Source organism: Anopheles merus, chromosome 3L, assembly GCF_017562075.2.
Source record: "Anopheles merus strain MAF chromosome 3L, AmerM5.1, whole genome shotgun sequence".
Taxonomy (NCBI): Eukaryota; Metazoa; Arthropoda; class Insecta; order Diptera; family Culicidae; genus Anopheles; species Anopheles merus.
In genome coordinates, this window is record NC_054085.1 from 32350136 (window position 1) to 32372254 (window position 22119).

Here is a 22119-nt window from a genome sequence, read left to right on the forward strand (position 1 = left end):
TGTGATAACTAGAGAAAATACACACACACGCACGCACGCGCACGCAATCGATGGCCCGTATTCGTCAGCAGCGCCATCATCAGCAGCCAGCAGGCGTTTTTCCGCAGAGAGCGAGCTACAGCAAAGAAGTGTCGCGAAAAGACGTCGTCGTCGTCGTCGTCGATTTCGCTTGAAAATTTTCCACTCCGTTTTACCATCCATCCCCCCACTCCCCCGTACGGAGCACATCGCGGTGCGCGAACGTGTACGTGTTGTGTTTGTTGCGTTGTGAGCTGCAATAGTTTTCAGCAAAAGAAAAATTGCAGAAGAAAGGTGATCATCCCTTAAAATTCAATCCAAGTACCAGCAATACAGAGAAGGTGGAGGCAGTGGAAGCTGCTGGTCGTTTTTTTGCAGAAAAGTTTCGCAGGTGAACAACGAGACGTGTGCGTGTGTGTGTGCGTACGTGTGTGGCGTTGTTATGTGCAACACATCGCCAGAGCATTGCCTAAATCATCCCTCGGTGTTTCGCAGGGAGTCCCTCAGCAACCATAATTATTACGCCCAGCATCGATCGATCGTTCTTCGTTGAATTGCTTTGTGTGAGGGGCTGTGTTCGTCTTCTTTTTGCTAGTGGCGAGCGTTCGCTGCTCCCTCATTAGTGTGAGACCACCCCCGTGCGTCCGTGTGTGTGTGCGCGCGACAAATTGTGAGTCAAGGTGAAATTTGTGTGCGAGAAAAGTAGAAAAAAAAGAATATCCCTTACCCAGCACCACCTTCCTTGCACACCATCCTCCTGCCTCCCCCAGAAACCCTACAGCGTCACGGCAAGTTGTGGGTCATTTTTGTGTGCGTTTGAGTGTGTGTGTGTGTGTGTGTGTGTGTGTGTGTGTGTGTGTGTGTGTGTGTGTGGCATGTGTGTAAGGTGTGCGTTATCCTCCTCTTTGTGTGTGCAGTGTGCGACGAAAATTGTGCGAAAGCAACCTTGCGACTGTGTGTGCGTGTGTCTGCACACACATTCACACACAAAGTCGACTATACAGACACACATACATACACACAAACACACACATACACACACTTTACGTACGCAACACTGCCAAAAAGGAAACGGAACGGAACTTGCGTTGAAAAAGGACACCGGACACAAGATCACTCTCCTCCCCGTGCCAGGAGCCATCGTACCCATGCATTGTCCTGTGAGGTGAAACATTCGCAATTAAATATCCACCCTACCTCCCTTTCCCCCATTTCATTATTTGCTGTAGGTCATCGCACCGTGGGAAAAAAGCTAAAAGTCCAGACAGAGGCAGCAGTTTAGCCATCCGACAGTTCTTCTCAAAAAAAAGGGAAAACAATACCCTTCCTTCGATGAACTCAGTGTGTAAGTAGCTTCTTTAAATGTCCTTTTAAATCACTCTTTTTCACTCTTTCCGGTCCTAAACCAAATCGCTCCACCCGAAAACTAATCCCCGACGAGCCAAACTATTATCGATCTATCGATCGAAAACAGTGAACCTTTACAGAGGGGAATATGAACGAAACGCAAGCATGAAGCCTCTTAAGGGGATGAAGGGACCCCGTTGGCGCGTCCACAAACTACTCCTCGCGTTGTGCCAGCAAGACGAACAAAGATGGCAGAGAGCAGCAGCAGCATTTGCGGGGGGAAGAGACCGGTGGCTCTCTGAGGAGGCAAAACGCACAATGAATGGCTACTTCGATGTGAGGAAGCGACAAAACAGACAAAAATGGCCATCGCGGACAAGTAGGTCGTGTGCGTATGGTGCAAAAGTATCAGTCATCGCCCGTTATCAATGGAACGAATGTATGGGAAAGTTTCTATCACCATATTCTAATCAGAGAGACGAGACAAAAACGGTGCCGAAGCGGTAGCTTCAAGATCCAATTTACGCCAGTCAATTTCATACGGTAGTGTGTATGTGAATGTGTGTGTGTGTGTGTGTGTGTGTGTGAATATTTTCTCTGTTACTGTTTTTTCAAAGCGAAACCGATTAGGGGCTGCACAGCACACACAAAAAAAGGTGACGGATATGAACCCAAACCGTAGCGCACCGTGTTTATATGGCTGCTCTTGTGCAATGGTGTGTGTGTCGAACAGGTGTGTGTGTGTGTGTTTTGGCTGTTTTACGCACAGTAAACCAATGACGGGGTATCCCTTCCTTTTGTGCTTCAGCTCATTGTTACGCCTACACTTGCTGCGCACACACACACACACATTCGCACGCAAACATACTGATACAAAACACGCAATAGTACTAAACGCCAGGGGGTAGTTTGGCTGTCAAAATTTAACCCCCGCTCAAACTACTACCGTGACAGGGAGCCAGCCCCCCAATCCACCCTCCCTCAGGGAAACAGGTATCGATTTTTCTCGACCGGACTTAACGAAAAAAGGATTTTTCGCATGGTGTTCGTACATCAGGAGGAGGTGTCCTTGGAAGGACAAATGTCGTCACAAATCGTTTTTTTTTTGCATATGTATTACAACTCTTTGCTTGGCGTGGTGTCTTTGTGTACGCAATTATCGAACATCTTGTTGCATAATTTAAATCGCGTACAATCGATTCATTTGTCGTGTACTTGCTCCGGTGCGCATAACGTGCGACTATCTCCATCATCTGGAATACTCCAGAGACGCATGAATGGTGGACAGTGTATGTGTTGTGTGTGTTTGTGTGCAGAACCAATTAACAGCTGTGTTGTGTTGGAACGAAATACACACGGATGGTTTGCCTGCTGTCGTCACGTTTTTGTCCGAGTGAAACAAATACTTTGCTAATGTGTGTGTGTGTCTGTGTGGGTGGGTGGGTGAGGGTGTAACGCGTCAAGTGCATCTTTTGCTGCAGTGTGCGGTAGTTTCTCTTGTGGTTTAAAAATATCGCACAAGGTAAAGGGTACACGTGGGTGGGGGGTGATGGTTTGATGATGACACATCGATACGGCCGTATAGGAACTGCTGGCCCGGTGGGTGGATTGAATGCACTCTCGGCGACTGTCATATGACTTTGACGTGTACACACATGCGGTTGCTCTTGCCTTTTCGCTTGGGACTCCCGTGGTGTGTGTTGCGAGCTTGGGGCAGACACAATGACGCGCGATTTTTGGATGTTTATGCAAAACATTCACTTTATACACACACAAAAATACGAAATCGAGTAGTTAACAAACTCGAGTTTTTGGCCGAGATCTCCGTCAGCATCTTTTTCTTGAACAGTGAGAGAGTTTGTTGAGTTTCGCTCTCCCCCCCCTGTTCGTATTGTGTGAGTAATCATTCCCGGCGGAAAAGGAGCATGCGTATCCCTCCAAAAGTCTCGAGCCATCATTCCCCACCCCCCCCCCCCTCACTTTCGCATTGTTTTCTTTTGCAATGACGCAATTATGCAGGACGGCAAAAAGGCAAGAAAAAAAGAACACGATGGACAACAGACAAACACTGCTCCGGACACAACCCGGAAAAGACATCAAAATTCCAACCAAAATTGGTTGTGTTTCGTGCGCGTGTGTGTGTTGAAGCGACAGACCGGTTTTTGTGGAGGGGCTTTGTTTACTGATAGTGCAAAAATCCACCCTCACCCTTGAAAGCTCAAATTTCTGTTCCCCAAAAACAGAGCCTACCAACGGCGGTTGACCTTGCCTTGTAGGCGGATTGTGTGAAGTGTGCCCGCGGGGTCTGACAGATAAAGCTGCTGGCGGCTCTGACATCATACGCGGACACTTTCGGGCGGTTTGGGGGTTGGGGAAGGCACCACCAGCGCGCAGCACGCCTTTGATCGAGTTCTTCGACGCGTGCGTCCCACGCGCATCAACTGGGCATCAAACGCGGCTGGCTGGCTGGCTGGCTGCAGCGGCAGCGATGGCGCTTATGGGGCGGTGACGCTAATGGACGACCGGGGAGGGCTTTAAATGAAGTCATTTTGTGGTGGCGGCGGTCTGTGCAGGTGGGTGCTGTTTGGGACTGTATGCGCTCCTCGTCCAAAATGGAGCAGGTGTTTTGCCCATTAGCAAAGTAAGCAGTAGCAGGTTTTTGTTTATGGTGATGGGTAAAAGTAATGAATTATTTTAGCGGGTAGCAATACATGGATTAGGTGTACTTCGTGGGGATTACCTTTGTGGTGTTATTTATTGGGATATTTACTTAATCATTTTCTTTTTTTTTACTTAAGTCATTTTAATTTTAACCTTTTAAAATCGTCATATGTGGAATAAGCTTCAAAATCACCAAGTTTTGTTATCAGCAGCGATAAGTATTTGAGGAAGTTAAACAAACAAGCATTCGTTCATAAATTTCGCTTGGACTTAAATTCAAAATTGAAATTGTCCACATCGAGGTGATTTTTTTTTGGTGCACAAAAGCGCAGAGTCTCTATAGAACTGGCAATTAATTTACTTAGTTTTAGGCGTAATATTAAAGTCATATGGTGATGTCCATAAAAATCGCCGGAAATATCTATTTTAAATAATTTTCAAAATCAAAATTGAGCAACGTGAGATCAAATCAATGTTTTTGGATTGTTTTGATCGTTCACAAGATTGTCTAGAGATGAAATAGACAATAATCAGAGTGGTCTGTTGGTATACATATTGTTTGGGTATACGTAGTAGTCGTCTGTATCATCAGAAATAACAACTTATTGGTCTTCCGATACAGGAACATGACCCCCTTCTGCCCCGGATGACATGACGATATCTCGATCAAACATTGTAAACCACACAAAGCAGCATATGTTTTGTAAAGAGTAAAGAGTAAGGCCAAGTACGTCAAAGAAAACCTTCCCTTCACCTTGTGTGTATGGATGTGTGTGTAACAACAGTGCGACATTGTTAGAAGATTGCCATCAATGTTTGATGATTTCATGCGCTGCAGATGTGTGAGTGTGTATAGACATTTTTTCCCAACCATTATAAAATAGCACCGGCACTACGCTATTGAGTATTATTGTTTTGCGACTAGCAGGCACACACACCCACACACAGATGACCTTTTGCCGATTCTCACTTTTTCGTGGCACTTTTCTCGCATTTTCCACGCGGTACAAATGGCTTTGTACGTATGTGTTTTAGTGCGAAAAGATAGCAAGTGAGCGTAAAAAGAAGAAGGGTTAAACACACAATTCGATTATTGTTAACCAGCAATCCCACCCCCGATGCGTAGGAGTTGATTGTGTTTCTATGTTTGTCTCCTCGGTGTGTATTAAAAATTTAGAATATGCACACATGGTTGGAGTAAGGTAAAAGTGCAATACAGCAGGGGAGTGTAAGCAGTTTGACGTTTGTATGGTTTCCCTTTCTCTCCGTGGAGAAACTACAGAGAGCGAGAGAGAGAGAAGCAAAAGAGAGGTTTATCCGCCACATAGCTCTGCATATTCCCGGTGGGGTTTTGTGTTGCACACCGACGCTGGGTGTTTGTTGGGGCAGGTGAGAAAAACCCTCCAAACCCGGGGGAAGGAGAGGTATACACTGAGAGCGCGCCGTGTGAGCATGTGCGTTGTGTACCCCCCCCCTCGTAGTCGAGGTAGGCCGTTTTTTTTTTGAGAAAGCGAGCTTTCCTTTGCAGGCTCGGCATTCCTCTTCATTGCGTTTTCACGCGTTGCCGAGTGCGGTACAACAACGAAAACGACGGTACGAGAGAGAGGAAAGCAGCCTTTCAGGCCGATGCTTCAAAATTCGAGTTTGGACAAACGACAACGAAAACGACAACCATTGAAAACCTTCTTCAGCAAGCAAAGTAAAGACAAGGTTAAAACAAAATACAATCGTTAGAGTCTAGTCTAGTTGTGTTACGCGTACGGTGTTACACGCGGTTGTGCGAGCGGGCGGGCGTGTGTGTGGATCGTTTTTTTCGCCGTTTTTTTTTTGCCAGATCGGTCGACCTTCTCGCGTAACCAAAAAGCACCACCAGTGCCCCCTCGCTGCGGTGTCTGGGTAGTGTTTTACCCTTCACCTCCCCACTGGTTGGTGCCCGTGCTTTGGAGTGTAGGTCCGACGGACGGAGTTCCAATACAGTTGAAAGTTTTCCGGCATGTTGCGTTTTTCTTTCCGTTTTTACAAGGGGGGGGGGGGGGGGGCTAATTTTTGGTCGTTTTTGCGTTTTCTTCACCCCCTCCCGCGTGCTGTGTAATTCGTAACCCCGTGTGGTGGGTCCCCCGCGGATTGTGTCACACACCCCATGGTGATGATTCTGTATTGTTTTCAGCGTTTCCAGTGCAATAAGGCCGCGCTAGGTGGCGATTCGGAAGGAAAAATCGATTCGTCGCCGCTCTTGTTGCTTTGTGGAAAATCCACCCCAGCTTCGATGTGACAGTGTGTTGATGATTGCTATCGCAAAGGAGAAGCAGAAGGCGGTGAACAGTGCTAAAGGTGGTCCATGAGAAAGAGTTATTTGGAGAAGGGTTTTTTGCAACACAAAAGCTCCACAGTGAAGTGTTTAAAAGAAATATGAAATGTGTGTTTGTGTTCCAAAGTAAAAAGGCGACGGTGGCCGGCTGCTGTCCCTTTATCGTGTGATTATTTGCACCCATCTCTGCACTGCTGCTGCGCTGCCGCTTTTGCTGGCTAACTTGTGAATCTCAAAGTGTGTGCTGGTTGCTGCTCAAAGTGGTCTCTTTTCCCATACGGTGGCTAGTGATTTCTGCCACATCATCATCTCCCCCTTATTGCTGCCTTGAGCTTGTGCTGTGTGTCCGCCGCAAAGACGCAAATCATTGATTTTATTCCAGCTGCTCGGGTTTGGCGGCCGCCGGTGGCTCCTGTTCGGTAGCGCTCCATATATGCAACTCCCGCAGCTATGCTGGTGTGCGCATGTGTGGCTGTGAAGCAACGTGGTGTGGTGTACGGTGTTGTGTGCGGCTGTGTTGGTGCGTGGTTGCGTCGATTGCGCTCTCAGGTCGTGCCTATGACTCATGGTGAATTCTGAAGTGCACTTTTGGACCGTGAGCAAGCGTCAGGAGAAGGAGTGGAAGGTGGCTGACGATTATGAGGGACTGTGCGGGGGCTTCTTGAAATCTCTCTCACTTCGACCAGCATAACTAATTTCCAATAAGTGGACGATTTGGTTGATTGGAAACTCGAAAAAGCTGCTCATTTTGATACCCCCGCCCGCCCCGCCACAGCACAATTGAGCAGAATAATAGAGTCGAGAGTGTGTGCCTTTGAGCTTTGAGTGGTGAGCAGAAATTGCTCATTCGAGTGAGAAAATACGCCGCGAAAGGGCTGAGATATGCTCCATGTTTTGCCGGAGAACCTCTTACGTAATTTTGTGAGAAAGGATAATATTTTAACACAAATGTTTGAAAATTCTCTAAAAAGACAAAAAACGGTTTATTTGAAAATATGATGTAGTGACATAAATTGGCCTTAAATTGTACTAAATTCTGAGCCAACCAGCATCAAATAATTGGCAACGTTATATTCCGGAACCGGCCGGCATTTGTTTCGCTAAACGCTTGTGCTGCAAATTCGCTTGCCTCGGCCGTTCCTGTTATGCTCTTTTATGTTGCTCCGGTTGGGCGATTAACGAACCCCATCCAAAAGACGCTCTTGCCTGCTTGCTATTCATCCCTCCCGTTTCCCGAGCTACTACTTTGCGGCTTTTGCAATGGAGAATCTATTACCAGTTCTAACTCGGGATCTGTTGCTGGTTGGTAACGGGGGAAAAGAAAGCATTTTCATTTCGTCACAAAAGCGGAGTTAGTAGCTCTTGTCAAATAGAAAATTGAATTGAAAAGAAGCCAGGGGAAAACAAGTCACAAAGCAAAACGGAACAAATCCACCTTCCGAGATCACGGTCGTCCCCCGTTGCACACCACAAACAGGTTCCGTTGTGGTGCCGGCAGTGTGTGCTTCTTCTTAGCCATTTTAAAAGCTTTTTTCGGATTTTGCTCCTGTTCACACCGAGAACTTTGTCCGCCGACAGTAGTGTGGAGCGATTCCGTACGGAGGTTTTCTATTTGTACCGCGGCGGGTTCGTGTTCTGGCCGGTGGAGAAGTGGATGAAGCAAGAAAAAAGCGGCGTACGCGGGTGCTGTTCATTTGAATCCAAAACATTAAGCCAGGTGGAAAACGGAGTCGTTTGGGGTGGGGGGCCCCGTTTTGCGTAGGTTAATGACCGGCTAGGTTGAGTGTGAATAGGAGAGGAGGGAGAGAAGGCGAAGAACAAGCAAAACAAGCAAGAAGATGCGAGCATATGGGAGTGAAGGAGCATTAATGTTGGCGCTTTAGAGGTCCGCAGGTCTTCCTATTGTTGCTGGTAGACCACCACCGACCCGACCACCGTTTAATGGTCTTGCGTAATGGTGTTCGGGACCGAACAACCTACCTTCTCAAACCACAAAAATATGTTGGCGGTGGGGTAGGCTTTTTAGAGATGTACCAGAGATTCCTGGAGCGCTCTGTCAATAGAGAATGGTTTATTTTAGTGTTGGTCTGTGGTACACATGTTGCCATTTTTGTGCAAAAAGTCGTGTTTGGTTAGTGGACGTCATTTTGCTGGTAATAACATCGAGCGCTGGTTCTTCAGTTTTCTGGGAAGTTGATGTCGTTTGCATCGTTGTCGTCTTTAAATTACTTTTCGTCATGTTTTTGTTTAGAAAATTACATTAGAATACCACATAGGTCAGTTGTAAAGTTTGAATTGAACAAGACTAATTACAATTTGGGAATAGCTCCCGGGTTATGCTTGTTGCGTTAAAAAAGCAGACTTGAATGGACTGTGGCATCACTACAAGAGAGTACCAGAGACTATGACAGATAGTTTTGTTATATTAAAAATGTGTTGTTAACAGGTTACAAGTTTGAATTAGGCATTTTTTATGTCTTCTCCCTGAATACAAGTAACCAAATGACATGAAGTTTTGCCGTAATTCGTAAGAATTTTGTTTGAACTCCATAAATTTTAGTCTCCATGAAATGTTGTTTAAGATACATGTATATTTTTATTTGTAATTATTTGTTTGGACTTTGTATTGCTCAAATCTAAGCAATAGGCGTACGGAAATACTTCTCCCTCTCACCCTAAATCATGATGATATCTGTTTTAAAACACCAAGATGACCACCTGAATAATCCATCAAACGTTTCAGAAACTGTAACACAAAGCCTCAAACAAATTTATGTCAGCCTAATTACTTGCACCAGTTTCGGACTTTTGCGCCAATCGCTGCTCACCTTAAAACGCTCTGGCGATCAGCAAGCAGGAAGGGGTCATCACACGTCGGTGGAGGACTGCTTTCCATTGAGCACCTTTTTCTTTGGCATCCTCCCGCACACACACAAACGCCTACTGTGGCCTACAAAATTGTACTGCCACCCCATCGGTGGTGGTGGTGACCCTATGATAATGTGGTCAAAGATGAAGTCTGTGGTTCCTGTGGACTCGCATTCCCCATCGCTCTGTCCCATTTTTAGCATCGCCTGGAGCAGCATCTTGCAGCTCTCCGTGCAGCTATTTATCTTATGAGGCGGGTGGCGGCGAAGACATACTCTGGAAGACGTCAGAATAATAATCGGAATCGTGACCGATTTTTGGTACGGCGCGGTTTTTCCCCCCTGTGGTCGTCTGTGCTGCAAAAGCTTCTTTGTGGAGCTTGGTGGGGCACTGTTGTTGACCTCCAATTTAGGTCGCGAGCCACATAAACTTCTCGCGAGACGGCAGAGGGACCGAGATGAATGAGTCGCACATTTTTGTATTATTTATTTCGCTTGTCCCACAGTCAAAGGTTTGGGTTAGGTTTGGGCACAGGTAGATGGGTAGGCACAGCGAATCAAGATCACAATCATCACAACATCGCGCGAAACATCACCACGCTTTCCAACACGCGCCAACAGAGGAGGCGTCAGTTCCTTCACCCTTTAGCTGGCGCAGAGGTTTGAAGGGGGGGATAATAAGGCTTTTGTTTGTATGTGTGTGTGTGTGGTAAGGGCGCGCGTTTGTTTTAGTCCGCCAGCATTCCTGCGCCGTTCGGAACGCCGCACACCCTCGATGACTGTCATTATTTTATCATTCGCGCGCGCCAGCCCCCCTGGTCGGACGTGTGATGGACGGTTGGCAGGTTCGCAACCAAGCGGCTGGGTGAAAAAAACGCACAAACGCTGGTGTGGGCCCTTTATGTTGTTTACTAACTAATAATTGTACCCACGCGAAGAAGAAGCTTTGCCCAGATGGAGGTGATGGTGTCGTCGTCGACGGCGAGACAGATACAAAACGACGAGCCGGGAGAGACTTTGTGCGTGTTCATGTACCGCTGGGAGCAAACACCTTCCTTGCCAACCCCGGAGCGCCGCACTCAGTAGGGCAACATTTGCGAGACGACAAACCACCGTCACGTCGTGTAATTACTTCGCTTACCCATTGAGCACCATTCGGGTGTGGCACCCCGTTCGGCGGGGTGGAGGGTGGCAAACACAAAATTAAACAGCAGTCCGTCGGGTGGTCGTCCTGCTGGTTGATGAGAGAGCAGCAGCAGCAGTAGTAGCAGTAGCAGCAAAAATTGAGTTGTATTTTTAGTTTTCACGTTCACGTTTGTCTGTCAGTCCGTCGCTCCGTTGAGGTCAGGCATGATCATGATCATCAACGGTGAACGTGCGGTGGTGCAGCAGGAGAGGGAGTGTGCGGTTGTTTGAAAGCTTTGGGAATTTGAGACTCTGCGGTGGAAAAGCCAGATGCACTTTGCCAAAAAATTGAAATCAAGGTTCGGTCGGAAATAGCCGGAAAAAAATAGGTCGTGCGGTGGTGTTTGTGTGGTTTTAAATAGGGGGAAAACCGTTCTGCGTGAGAAAGTAGAAAGAATAATGTCGAAGATGAAGATGACGATTCTCAGTAGAGTACATTTACTCGAACGTTTTACTCTTCCCCGAATGGATTAGTGTTCTTGATGATGATGTTTACGAGCTTTGCAAAATAATTAGTAGATTTGAGTATTGGATGTATTGGACCACTCAATTAGTAATTTTTCATCCAAATTATAATAGAAATAGCAATGATAATGCTTGCTAATGTTGACATTTTGCGTTAAAATTTGATGTTTAAATCTAATTAGGGGGTCTTTCAAAGAATCAGAGATTCTCAAGATTGTTCACTTTATCTTACACAGTTGGCACACTTTCTCGAGCGATTTTGCTGTTAATTGAATTACAACACTAATGAATTGCGCAAAGTCTTATACCAAATTTATTAATGTAAACAGAGTTGTCAGTGATTAATCACTTAAACTCATATAGTTTGCATACTTTCTCGAAATGTTGTGATTTAATCTCTCGCCTAAAGACAATTTCTTAAAGTTATCAGAAATGTCTAGTTGACACTAATCGCACAATTTGCTAAAGAAAAATCAAATTAGAAGATTCACCACTGTATCTGATACAAGTGGCACACTTTTTCGAGTATTTTTGTTTGTTTGTTTACCAGATTGCGTATTGTGAAATTAGTTAAATAGCTTAGTAACTCTTATTGTTTACCACCCTTACTCGTATCATTAGCATATTTTCTATGGAGTATGGCTTGAAGTCGCTCATTTATGCCTTATTTGCTCCATGATTTAACACTTTGTAACACAAGTCTGAATACAAGTGTCTTCAATCAATTATAATCTAACGTATTCTCACTCTCTTTGTGTAACATCTGCGATCACTATCTCCTCATTTAATGCTGTTGGAGTTAGGTCAATGTCAAAACAATTGTATGATTCATTCCAGAATCACAACAGATCTACATCTGAAATGAGAACTATTAAAGCACACCAGAGTCATGTTTTTTTTCCTGGTGATTCAACTTACTATGACGCCTGAGTTGAGCGCATGAAATGTTTCCCTTCCAACCTCCATGGAAACAACAACACTCCTCCCATACGTGATACCATGCCAATGAAAAATTCCAATTCGTTTACGTTTCCCTCCCGATCATTGCCTCATTGCGTTCGATGAAGTTGTAAACGTGTTCCTTCTGATTACCGCACACCTCAAGCACACAAAAGCGGGAAGGGAACGCTATGCCAGCACTCCAACGAACAGTCTCTAATGGTTGGCTCATGCCTTTGTCGAGATGATTGCACTTTGATCGTGCGCACACCCGGGGTTGAACTTGAACTAAGAATTGCTCCGATTGTAGGCACGCATTCCGATCTTGCTCCGATCTTGCTTTGGCTTGTAACATGCATACACACACACATACCAAGAGCAGCAAGGCAGAGCGCAGCAAAAGCCTGATAAGCCGTATCGCGCACAATGTTTGCCACGGGCGATGGGGATTAAATCGCAAGCGCGAGAAACATGCCCGTGCCACGTCGCCCTGGTGTGGTCGTGCCCCGTTACGACGTTCCAATTCTTTCTGGTGGTACGGCTGCTCTGTGCATGATAAGAAAAAAAAGGGAACAACACCCAACAAGGGAGGAGAATGCCTGTGTGTGTGTACGCTAATCCGAGAACGGAACCAACCCTCGGAACGTCGCGATTGCTGGCGGGTTTTCCTCTCGGAAGATTCAAATTCCTCCTCCTTTTTTTCTAGAAGGAATTCAACGAACAAAACGTCGCTGAGTCGTGTGCGTGTGCGTGCAAACTCAACAAAATACGCTCGATGGATGGTATGTTGGTTCGGGCACGCAATGCACCATCAGCAGCCCGTCCCCGGCCAATTGTGTTGTCGTCAACGTGGCGGTGAGATATTAATCATTGGAAAGGTATAACAAGAACGTGGAATGTCTGATCTAGGCGCGCGTTTCTTTTCTTTGCCGTTTTTGGGTGCGCCGTTTGATCGTTGTAAGATTACCTCTAGGATTAAGGCCTGCAAGATGCACTTTCAAAACACACACACACACACACACCTTGAAGGGTTTTCATTTTACGCCGAGCTTGAAAGAAAGAATAGTCGGCCTTGTTATGGGGAAGCTTTTCTGGAAAGGAATGTTGTGATTTTGCTCGGAGTTGAACAGCAAGGAAATGGGGTAAAAATGTGACTCCTCGATCATGGGCACGCTATTACAGCGTTGGCAAAGTAGCAGAAGCTTACAAAACGGCATTCGATCGGCGACGATTGCGACCCAGAGGGTGTCTATCGCCGTACGAAGTCGTGAGTCGTATAGTAGAAATTATCACCTTTCCGCGATCAAGCGGCAAGTCGCCCTGCTGATAGGTGATCATTACCAAAGTGGCTGTGTGTCGTGCAAAGGTGGCCGGTTAACGAAGCAGCAGAAGAGAAGGGGGTCGTATTTCTAACGAGCAAGCCGGGAGTGGAGAGGAGAACCTTATGCGCCAATTTACATGCCGCGAGAAAAGTGGTCGGTGAATTAGAGGAAGCTGAATTCAGTTGATTTCATACGCGGTGTGAGCTCGTGATGATCTTTCGTCGTCGTCGTCGGTCGGTAGTGGTGGTTTGGGAAGGAGAACTTCCATAGATTGTATCGACTTTGGATACAAGTTGGATTTGGATACTTTCTCTTCAACATACTATGTTGGAGGCTCTTGGATTGAGAAAAAAAGAATGCAGGTATTTTAATGCATTAGTGTCATATTTTGAGCTCAACAGATATTCTGGATATTTTGAAGTATTGATGTGTTTATTAAAAATGTATTTAATATCCCAAAATTTCTATATCCCCAATATTGCCAGAACTAATCGTCCTGATTTCTATCGCCTGTTCCAATTTCTGTCCAACGATAGATTAGTTTCTGAAACTCTCAACTCCATTGTTTTATGTAATGTCTCTCCAATGTCCTCCAGTTACATGGTTTTGGAGCACATATTTTAAGGCTTCTGATATATAAATTTGTCTATGCCGGGTCAGAATGTAAAATTCCTCAGTTTTCAATTTCAGGTCGCTCTCTATGGGAGGAGGAAGTTTGCACGCGCACCAAGAACACTTCCCACACCTGCCCTAGATGGTCCATACATAAAGCTATTGTATGGTTTCTCACAGTGCCTCGGTGTTTTGTGCTCTTTCTATACCCCAGTTAGGTATAGATTTTAATATCTTACATCGGGTGGTAATGTCTCCGAGCGTTTCCACCTTTTCTCCATTCTGTTCCATAAAAGCCCCACACGTGTGTGTATGTGTATTCTGTAATCGATTTCCCTCGACGTAACCTTTGCGACGGAACAGTGCGACAGAAAAAGAGAGCGAAAATAGAGAAGGTAGTAGTAGCATGCATGGTAGCGTTATTATTTCAAACTTGAACCTTCTGGTGTGTGCTGTAGGGCCTCCAAGGCTTCCCTGATTTATGCAAAATACACATGATGGCCATGAGGTGGAGACCGGTTGTGTGCTCGGTCGTCGTCCACGGGCTCCCCTTTGCATGGTGAAATTTCCACCTCATGTGTGTGTGTGTTGATTGGCAAGTACGCGTTATAACGATTGCGCATGAAGCTGCTCGGTATTTATGTCCCGCCCGGCCATGTCCCCGAATACGCAGTACCTGGGAACAAACTGGTAGTGCTGACTGGCTGGGCTGCATGGTTATGAAATTGTGCGCTCTCCGCACGCTGGAATTGCTGGAGCATGAAGTGTGGAGTTCTTGCCTGACTGACTAAGCCGAACGGTGGGGCCGCCGGCGTGACGTTAGTTACTGGATCGGTTACTAGATTTTTCTAACCGGCTCAGAGCCCACCAGAAGAGGAAGGGTATAACAATACAACGTTGCAGGGAATTCAAAGTTGTTCCATCGTCTCCTGAAAGCCTCGATTCATATTTCTATTAGAGAAAGATGCCTGTTTTCATACCTCGCCTCGTGTAGTATGTACGGAGTTGCCCTCAGGAGGTGTTCGTATACCTTGTATGGCATGAACACTGGTTGAAACGTTCTCAAACCAGGGCTGTTGATCGATGGAGCATGAAAAAGGGGACAGCATAAGCGCGCCGCATCATACACACTCCGCCAACTGGATGCAAACTGTGCAACTCTTCAGGGATTTAGGAACCGGATTAATGGTCACGTGTGTTGCGTGTCCCGTTGTAGTGTACATGACAACAATGTTTCTGTGTTTTAAGCAGCGCAAACAACGCACATTCCGGTTGCATGTTTACGCAACTGACGCGTCGTTCTTTATATTCCCCCACTCTCCCTACTCTTCCCAAGAGACCCAACTTAAGCTTGTGCGTGAGTAATGCAAATAAATGCTGGAGCTTTTTAATTTATGACATTTGTTTTAGGTAGGTAGTGGTGGAGTTGGGGCCCAGTAACCCCTTAATGAGGTGGGGAATTTGCGTGTTAATCGCTCCGGAGGAGAGGACAACTGAATGAGGTGGTATGCGTCATGATCGTGCTTTTGTTGTGGTTTTACGGCGCGAGGGGGAACCATCGATGTCGTGACACTATTTCTCGTGCTTTTGTTTTTACTATGCTCTTCCAGGAAGGAACTCCTCCGTAAGAGGGGAGAAAAAAATGAACCTTATATGTTCCATTCAAAATAGGTTCGTTTGTGTTTTTTTTTTGCCTCGACGATGCTTTTTTTGGGGTGGGAAAATGTATGTGAAGCAACCAACCTCCCCAGGGTCCCCAGAGAGGGTCTGTCGTGGAGCGGCTTTTTTTTAAGACAGGAAAATGCTGGGAATGCGGTAAACCCCTTTGGGGTGCAGTTTGTGGTGACATTTTCTGAAGCAATTAGTTCACTGCATTTTCCCACGGTCGCGCAGCTACTCAAGTAAGGCGATAGGCGAAAGGGTGGCTTATTTGGGCGGGCAGCTATGTTTATGCAAAATAGTTGCACAGCTCTGCGAACATCTGGTCTGTTCAATCAACGCAAATAAATAATAAATAACAATTCAGTGGAATGGGTTTTTCCTTCACTAATAATTGTGCAAATGTGTTTCAAGCGCTGCGTCACTTTCACCTCAAACGTTTTCCCTTGTGGAAGGTCCTAATTTCCTCTTAAAGATGGAGATTGATTAAGCCACATCTCATACCACCCTCCAGAAAGAAGGGGAAGAGAGTGAGGAATGGTTTCTATTGGAGAGAGGAATTCCCGCGAGAAAAGCGCTGTAATTTGCGACGTTCAGCATCCCGCCATTGCTGCCGTTTTGCTTTCCTTTTACCGCGATGCGTTAATCGCGCTTGCTAAAATCGAAATGGAATTTCCTCGGCAAATGCAGCCCGTGCAGAAAGGGAGTTGGCGCAGCAGCAGCAGCAGGAGTTGGATAGAGGGCTGATATTATTTTTAAATAACCTGTTGGCCGCCACGGGCTCGTTAATCAGGGCACAAAATTAACGACTTCATCTTCATTAACATCATCATTATTGGCATCGGTTAACTTAATCTTGCTCTCCGGTCTGGTTTGTTGTTGCACGTGGAGCATTACGCAGACGTCATCCCATTTCCTTGTGTTATGAGCAAAACCACACCGCACCTTTCCTGGTTTGGCGATGATGCAATCTCGAACGTCACGGAGCTTACAATAATGTGGACGTTTAGAAAACGCGCATTTCTGATGCGGTTTTGGGCCATCGGAATAGCAAGAATAAATGAAACGTTGTTCCAATTTTGTTGAGTTCCTGTATTCGTGTGCCCCTGACCGTGTCATTATCATTGGAAATGTAGTGCGAGTTGCTATGCAATTTAGCTGCTATCAACGTCTGGCAGGGGCCACGCAGAGGTGCTGTGCATATAAATCGCTTTAATTGTGCTTGCGGCGGCGCCTGCACACCTCGTGCGGGCACGACGCCCGAAAGGTCATCTTTCGCCAGCAACGGCGGTGGCACGCGCGTGTTTTCAGAATTGTTGAAATTCCTTCCCGGCGGCAGGCATGTCAAATGCGTGCCGATGCGGCGTTGCATATTTAAAATGCAATTTTAATGATGGATCAAGTGCATGTGAAATGTGATCGCTACATGTTTCATTAACTGTTTGTGGCTGCTTTATCCGGGTTTAGGATTTCTGGGCAGATACAAGTGCAATTTGCTATAGTACAATATTTTATATTTGTTTCTGTTTTGTTAGTTCTCTGTGCACTGTATTTTGAATCCGTTTTGAATGTTAAATTCATTATTCAACGGTCGTGAGATGTTTTTCAATAGCTGTCATATAGTTGTGATGGCTGTGCTGTTGAAAAACATCTGGTGAGTGTTGAATAAAGCTTTTAACTGACTTGGAAAACAGTGTAATTTTCAAACTGTCACTTTGGAATTCGTTGGTGAAGATATGTTTGCTGTTTCAGTATGTTTTCGTTTTTTCGTGCTCAACATTCCGATTGTCTTTTTATAACTCCCCAAACTGATGCTTTGACGGCCCTGTGCTATCGATTGGCTCTGCTGAGCGAATGCTACAGCTAATCGAATGAATGTTTTACCTGTTTCCCGACAAAGTAGCGGTTGAAATTAATCTGAATAATTTCATCTGTATGACCAGAGTCCCATTTCCAATCCACATCTCACCTGCCGAAGCTCCTCCGCTCTCTGCATCATTCATCCTCTAACCGTGTTAATTGCATTGCGCATGCATTCGCAATGGAAATGGGAGTATATTGCAGTAGCCATTATGGTGTGTTGCTCCCACAGAGTTCGCGTAATCATGATTAACTATCACACACTAGGCGCGCAACCCGAGCGACCGACTACGGTGCAAGCATATGGCGCACCAGCTCTTCCCATCTCACCATCCGTTGGTGCACACGTTGCCGCGTGTGTGTGTGTGAGAAAGCAAAACAGCATCAAGTTGGTCTCAAGTCGACTGCGCTCAACCCGGCAATAAAATGGAGACACAGCGCGCCCTCCAGGAGGGAGGGTCTATGACAGGGGCCTATGATGGGATAGACCCCAAAACCCCGGGCAGAAAGAGCAATTTACAAGAAATGAATTAATTATGTTATCCGATTGCTCTGCTTTAACTATTCAGCCGGCGGCGGCAGCTCAGCCTCCCGGAGAATGGGTTTGTTGCGTGTCGCCAACGCCGCAGCACCAAGATTCATTCGCATCATTTTTAGTAGCATGAACGTATCATTGCCACCCATCGTGTAGACCCCGGAGGCCGCCGGTGTGTGTGCTTGTGGGCCGACGGAATGGTTGGGTTTGTTGCTATTTTTCCGCTATGCAAATGATCAACAAACAGTGTAGAGCTGCTCGGATCGGTAGTTCATTAGGCATGATGATGGGGGCCGCACTTCTCCCCCGTTTCCACTGGGTGCGCTTCTTATTGCGCGCAAGAAGAAGCAGTAGGCGCTTGAGTTCGTGAATGGTAGTTTTGCGCATTGCAATGATGATGCGCGTGTTGCATTGCTGCTGCTGCTGTGTCTAGCGGAGTGATTGTTTTGAGCAGGAAATGGTTGAAAGCGCTTGCAAATGGCCAAATTGCAATGTGTCTACTGCAGCGCAGCATCATGCTCCTGTCCCCCCGACTCCCCGGCTGATCGCCGAGTTTTGATTAATGATGCCTAATTGGAAGGGTTCAGGTCGGCGGGATCGAGGGCTGTGGTGGATTGCGGCAAATTCGTACTTTGTTACCGACGCTATCCACCCATTCCCTTCTTCCCGTTTCCATATGCCGGACCTAGAAAAGGTAGCTGCTGCTGCTGCTGACGGTGCCATGTCCCGTGGGGTTAGATCTTCATTCACTTTCGTAGCGGTACTGGCGGGCACCAATTTCCTTTCCCATTCACCAAATGATGGAATCAAATTTGGCAGCAGTGGCTGCGTGTGTGTGTGTGTTGCCCCGTGAGATAATTTTACGCTCCATGAAATGGAAGCATTTGCGAGTGGCATCGGTCGGTAGTTGGGAAGAGGAGAGAGACATTACTCTGAGCCGCTTTTGGTCTTGTTTGGCGTTGTGGAATTTTAAAGTCGTTTGAAGCTGGTATTTACGATAAATTGTACTTCGGGGTGGAACATTTACTGCAAATAATTACATGGATTGGGTAGGAATTAGAGCAGTTTCTTTTTTTCGAATTTTAAGGTTAATTTCAATATTTTGCTTGATTAATGTGTGCTGTTGAAGAGTAATTCTGTGCATTAAACAAAAACAAAACTTTGCAGTTGGATACGATAACTACCTCTAGAGCTATCTCAGCATCAACTACAATTATGCAGCACGTTCGTCCTATGACATTATGCACACTCAACACGATCCCCCATTGAGTAACGATGTTTCAAATCTCGACGAGATAAAACCCCCTCATCCAGTGGTGAAGGCGTTCATTTAGTGTCCAGTTAGAGTCAAATCAACGTCTTCATTCGAGTGTGTAAACGCATGAAATGAAATTATCGTCCCACCTTCTCTCTCCATCTCGTTCGGGTCGAAAGGAGAGGAAACATACTCTTATGATAAATTTACATCATTATCGGTAAGCATTACGCGGGAGAGGAAATGAAATTCCTATCTTTTGCTGTTGCTGCTGCTGCAACTAAGGTGTACCATCTGTCCCGGGCCCTGCAGCAATCTCCTCACAGTAATCCCACACACACGCCAAGCGCGCGATTGCGCTTCCTCCTCGCGCATCAGCGTCTTTCGTGTTTGACACTTTCACGGATAACAACAACACGAGGAGAAAAACGGTGGGCCATTTTTCCGCGACTCGTAGCAGGCCCCAACAGGCTTTCCAGTCGGTGCGCTGCTCTCCACCTGACGAGTGGACGTTTGAGTGCGAAAGGTGAAGAGAGGGGGAGACCCCATTCGTTCGGGTACCCGTGGGTACTTACGACAACTTGAGCAGCCGGTGCCCATTCAGCGCCCATTCAGCGACATCATTTGTCTTCGGCTAATCGTGAAAATTTATCACAAATTTCACCGACAGCCTGCACACACAGCAAAGAGGTGCTCAAGAGTTTTCCTGCCTTTTTGAAATCCACTCTACGCGCGCGGCACAGTTCGATCTACGATCGTTTGTGATCGTCAAGACATCAGACGGGGAGGGTCAGACGATAGGGTGCACACCGAGAGAAGCATTATGAAGACAGCGCAACATGACATTTCGCCTTGCCCGGGTGGTTGATACGCGCGGCACGGAACGGCTCGGTTTAGCAGCATCTCGAGCCCGCCGGGTACCATCTGGTGGGACCGGGGTTTTGCGGAGAAAGATTACATCTCATTGTTTGCGAAAACACGCGGGACGGGGGAAAATAACTCACGACGACGATCGTGTCGCTCCCTCGTCTGCGGCTGCATATCTTCTAAAGTTGACCGTGTGGAAAGGTCTTTTTTCCTGAAAAATGTGTACAGTCTTCAATAGACGAGAGTGAAAAGAGGCAAAGATAAAGGTAGATATTTGCAAAAATAAAAAAAATCACTGTCAAATAATAATGTGGCAATCGTGAGCAATATGTTATAGCTTTTTTAGGGGAAAGGTTGAATGAGCCACGCACTGTGTAGCATAAAGTTGTCCTTTCATAATGGGGAGACAAATGAATGATGAAACACACTATCACAATGGTGTCTTTTTGGCGAAAGGAACCCTTTCGAAGCTGCACGTTGTTACTACTTCTTTGGGAGAATTGTGCGAATTGTGCAGAAATATGATACCTTTTCCCTTTCTGTTTCGAAGGTGGAAGAGTTACCAGAAGGGATACCGTCCTGCAGAAGAAAGAAAGGATAGTAGTACCGTTCAAGCACTCTTTGACTGACTGTCGTGTTATGCATATGCAGCTTTCACCAGCGTCAAACGTGGCCGGAAACATGTGGCCCGTCAGAAGAGGTGCAATCGATGGCGATGAATCAAACTAACTATTGCAGAAAGGGAATGGGTTTCGTTAACTATGGCATAACAAATAGACAGGGTCGAATAGATAGGCGGACGCATATTTTTCAATCATTCGCCATTTAGCGACATCGAAAAAAGTTGTTTCGAGTCAGCTTTCGGATTAACCCCCCCCGTGTGTCCGTAAGCAGGTTTGTTGTCACATTGTTTAGGGCATCTGCTATTCGGCTGTATCCCTAATCCAGTTATGCTAACGATCATTTTGCCAGAGGGAGACATCTGTTTGACGTAAGCAACAGATCCGTGATGATCAGCTTCGATCTGTTTGTTAAATGGTTCAAAGTTTTGTCACCATGAATAGAAATAGCTTGAAGACCTGATCAGGATATTGGCTCGTTGTCTCTGTTGTGTTCGAGACAATTCAGCTTGAGCATAGAACCAGTTTTATATGGGAACTACTTTTGCTCCCTTCATGCGAGTTGTTTGCAGTTTTAAAGAGTCATTGGATTATTTAACGATCCGGTATGTACTTTATGCCCAACAAAAATTTCTGGAAGAGCGTTGTATCTTCGCTCCTTCTTCGCCCTTCTCTCTGTGGTCTGACACCTTTCTGGTCCGGGTTTTTGGTCAGTCTGAAGTCACCCTGCGGCAAAGGCGTCCTTATACTCGCGAGACATGCGGACCGATAACTGGACAAGAGGGAGACAACAAGGGTACAAATATTGATTTGCTTTCGGTATAGGCAAAAACCCAACGGTCACCAGCACTCAGAGATCCGCTGAGATTGAAGCTGACTTTGAAGCTGAGTTGGCGAAACGTCTCAGCCTCCGAAGTAACCCGAAGCCGAAGCGAACCCGAACGGAGTTCGGTACGAACCTTCGTTTAATTAGCCCCCTCCCCCTTTTTTGCCAGGATTTCTTTCCAAAATGATACAGTGCACAGAATTATATCACAACAATTCTATTTATTGAAATTAATAACATTTATCTAACATGTTTTACAAAAATCAAAAACACATGCACTACGAACACTGAACTTAATTTCACATTAACGCACATTATTCCAAAACACACTTTCCACATTCGCACAGTGAATAAAATCACAAAATCGTCACAACACTTTCTGCTCTTCCTCGCTGTTGCGCCTAGTTCCTTTCGCTACACTGTACGGGCCACCATCTCGAGCACTACGACACAGCCACAGGTTTTGTTGTCTCCGTTCGCCGTGAAACACACATGAAATAGAAGAAAAATATTATTAATTAGGAGGGATGATGTTGGTTGATAATTTTAATCACTTTTACTTACCTCAAATTAAACAAAACTCCATTTTTCACGGATTTTATCTGCTGACAACCAAGCGCTGAAACACCACACAAGCACCAACCTCACTGGACTGAAAGTAAAGCCTACTGCGTGAATGTGGGTATGCGCTTCTGCCAAGCCAACCGCGCCGTACTGCGTGTGTAGCCAAGTGCGTGTGTGTGTATATTTGCACCACTGGACACAGAACACAA

At 46.0% G+C, this 22119-nt stretch overlaps 1 protein-coding gene across 7 annotated transcripts in view; it reads left to right on the forward strand.

The window, feature by feature from the left end:
* LOC121598554 (lissencephaly-1 homolog) overlaps nucleotides 1-22119 on the forward strand; it is a 54538-nt gene that overhangs the window by 704 nt on the left and 31715 nt on the right. Inside the window, exons 1-2 of one of the 7 annotated variants that reach the window (XM_041925568.1) lie at nucleotides 17-409; nucleotides 1248-1363. The gene's annotated coding sequence lies outside the window, so the exon portion shown is untranslated. The other 6 variants (XM_041925567.1, XM_041925570.1, XM_041925569.1 and 3 more) reach the window with 6 other exon arrangements.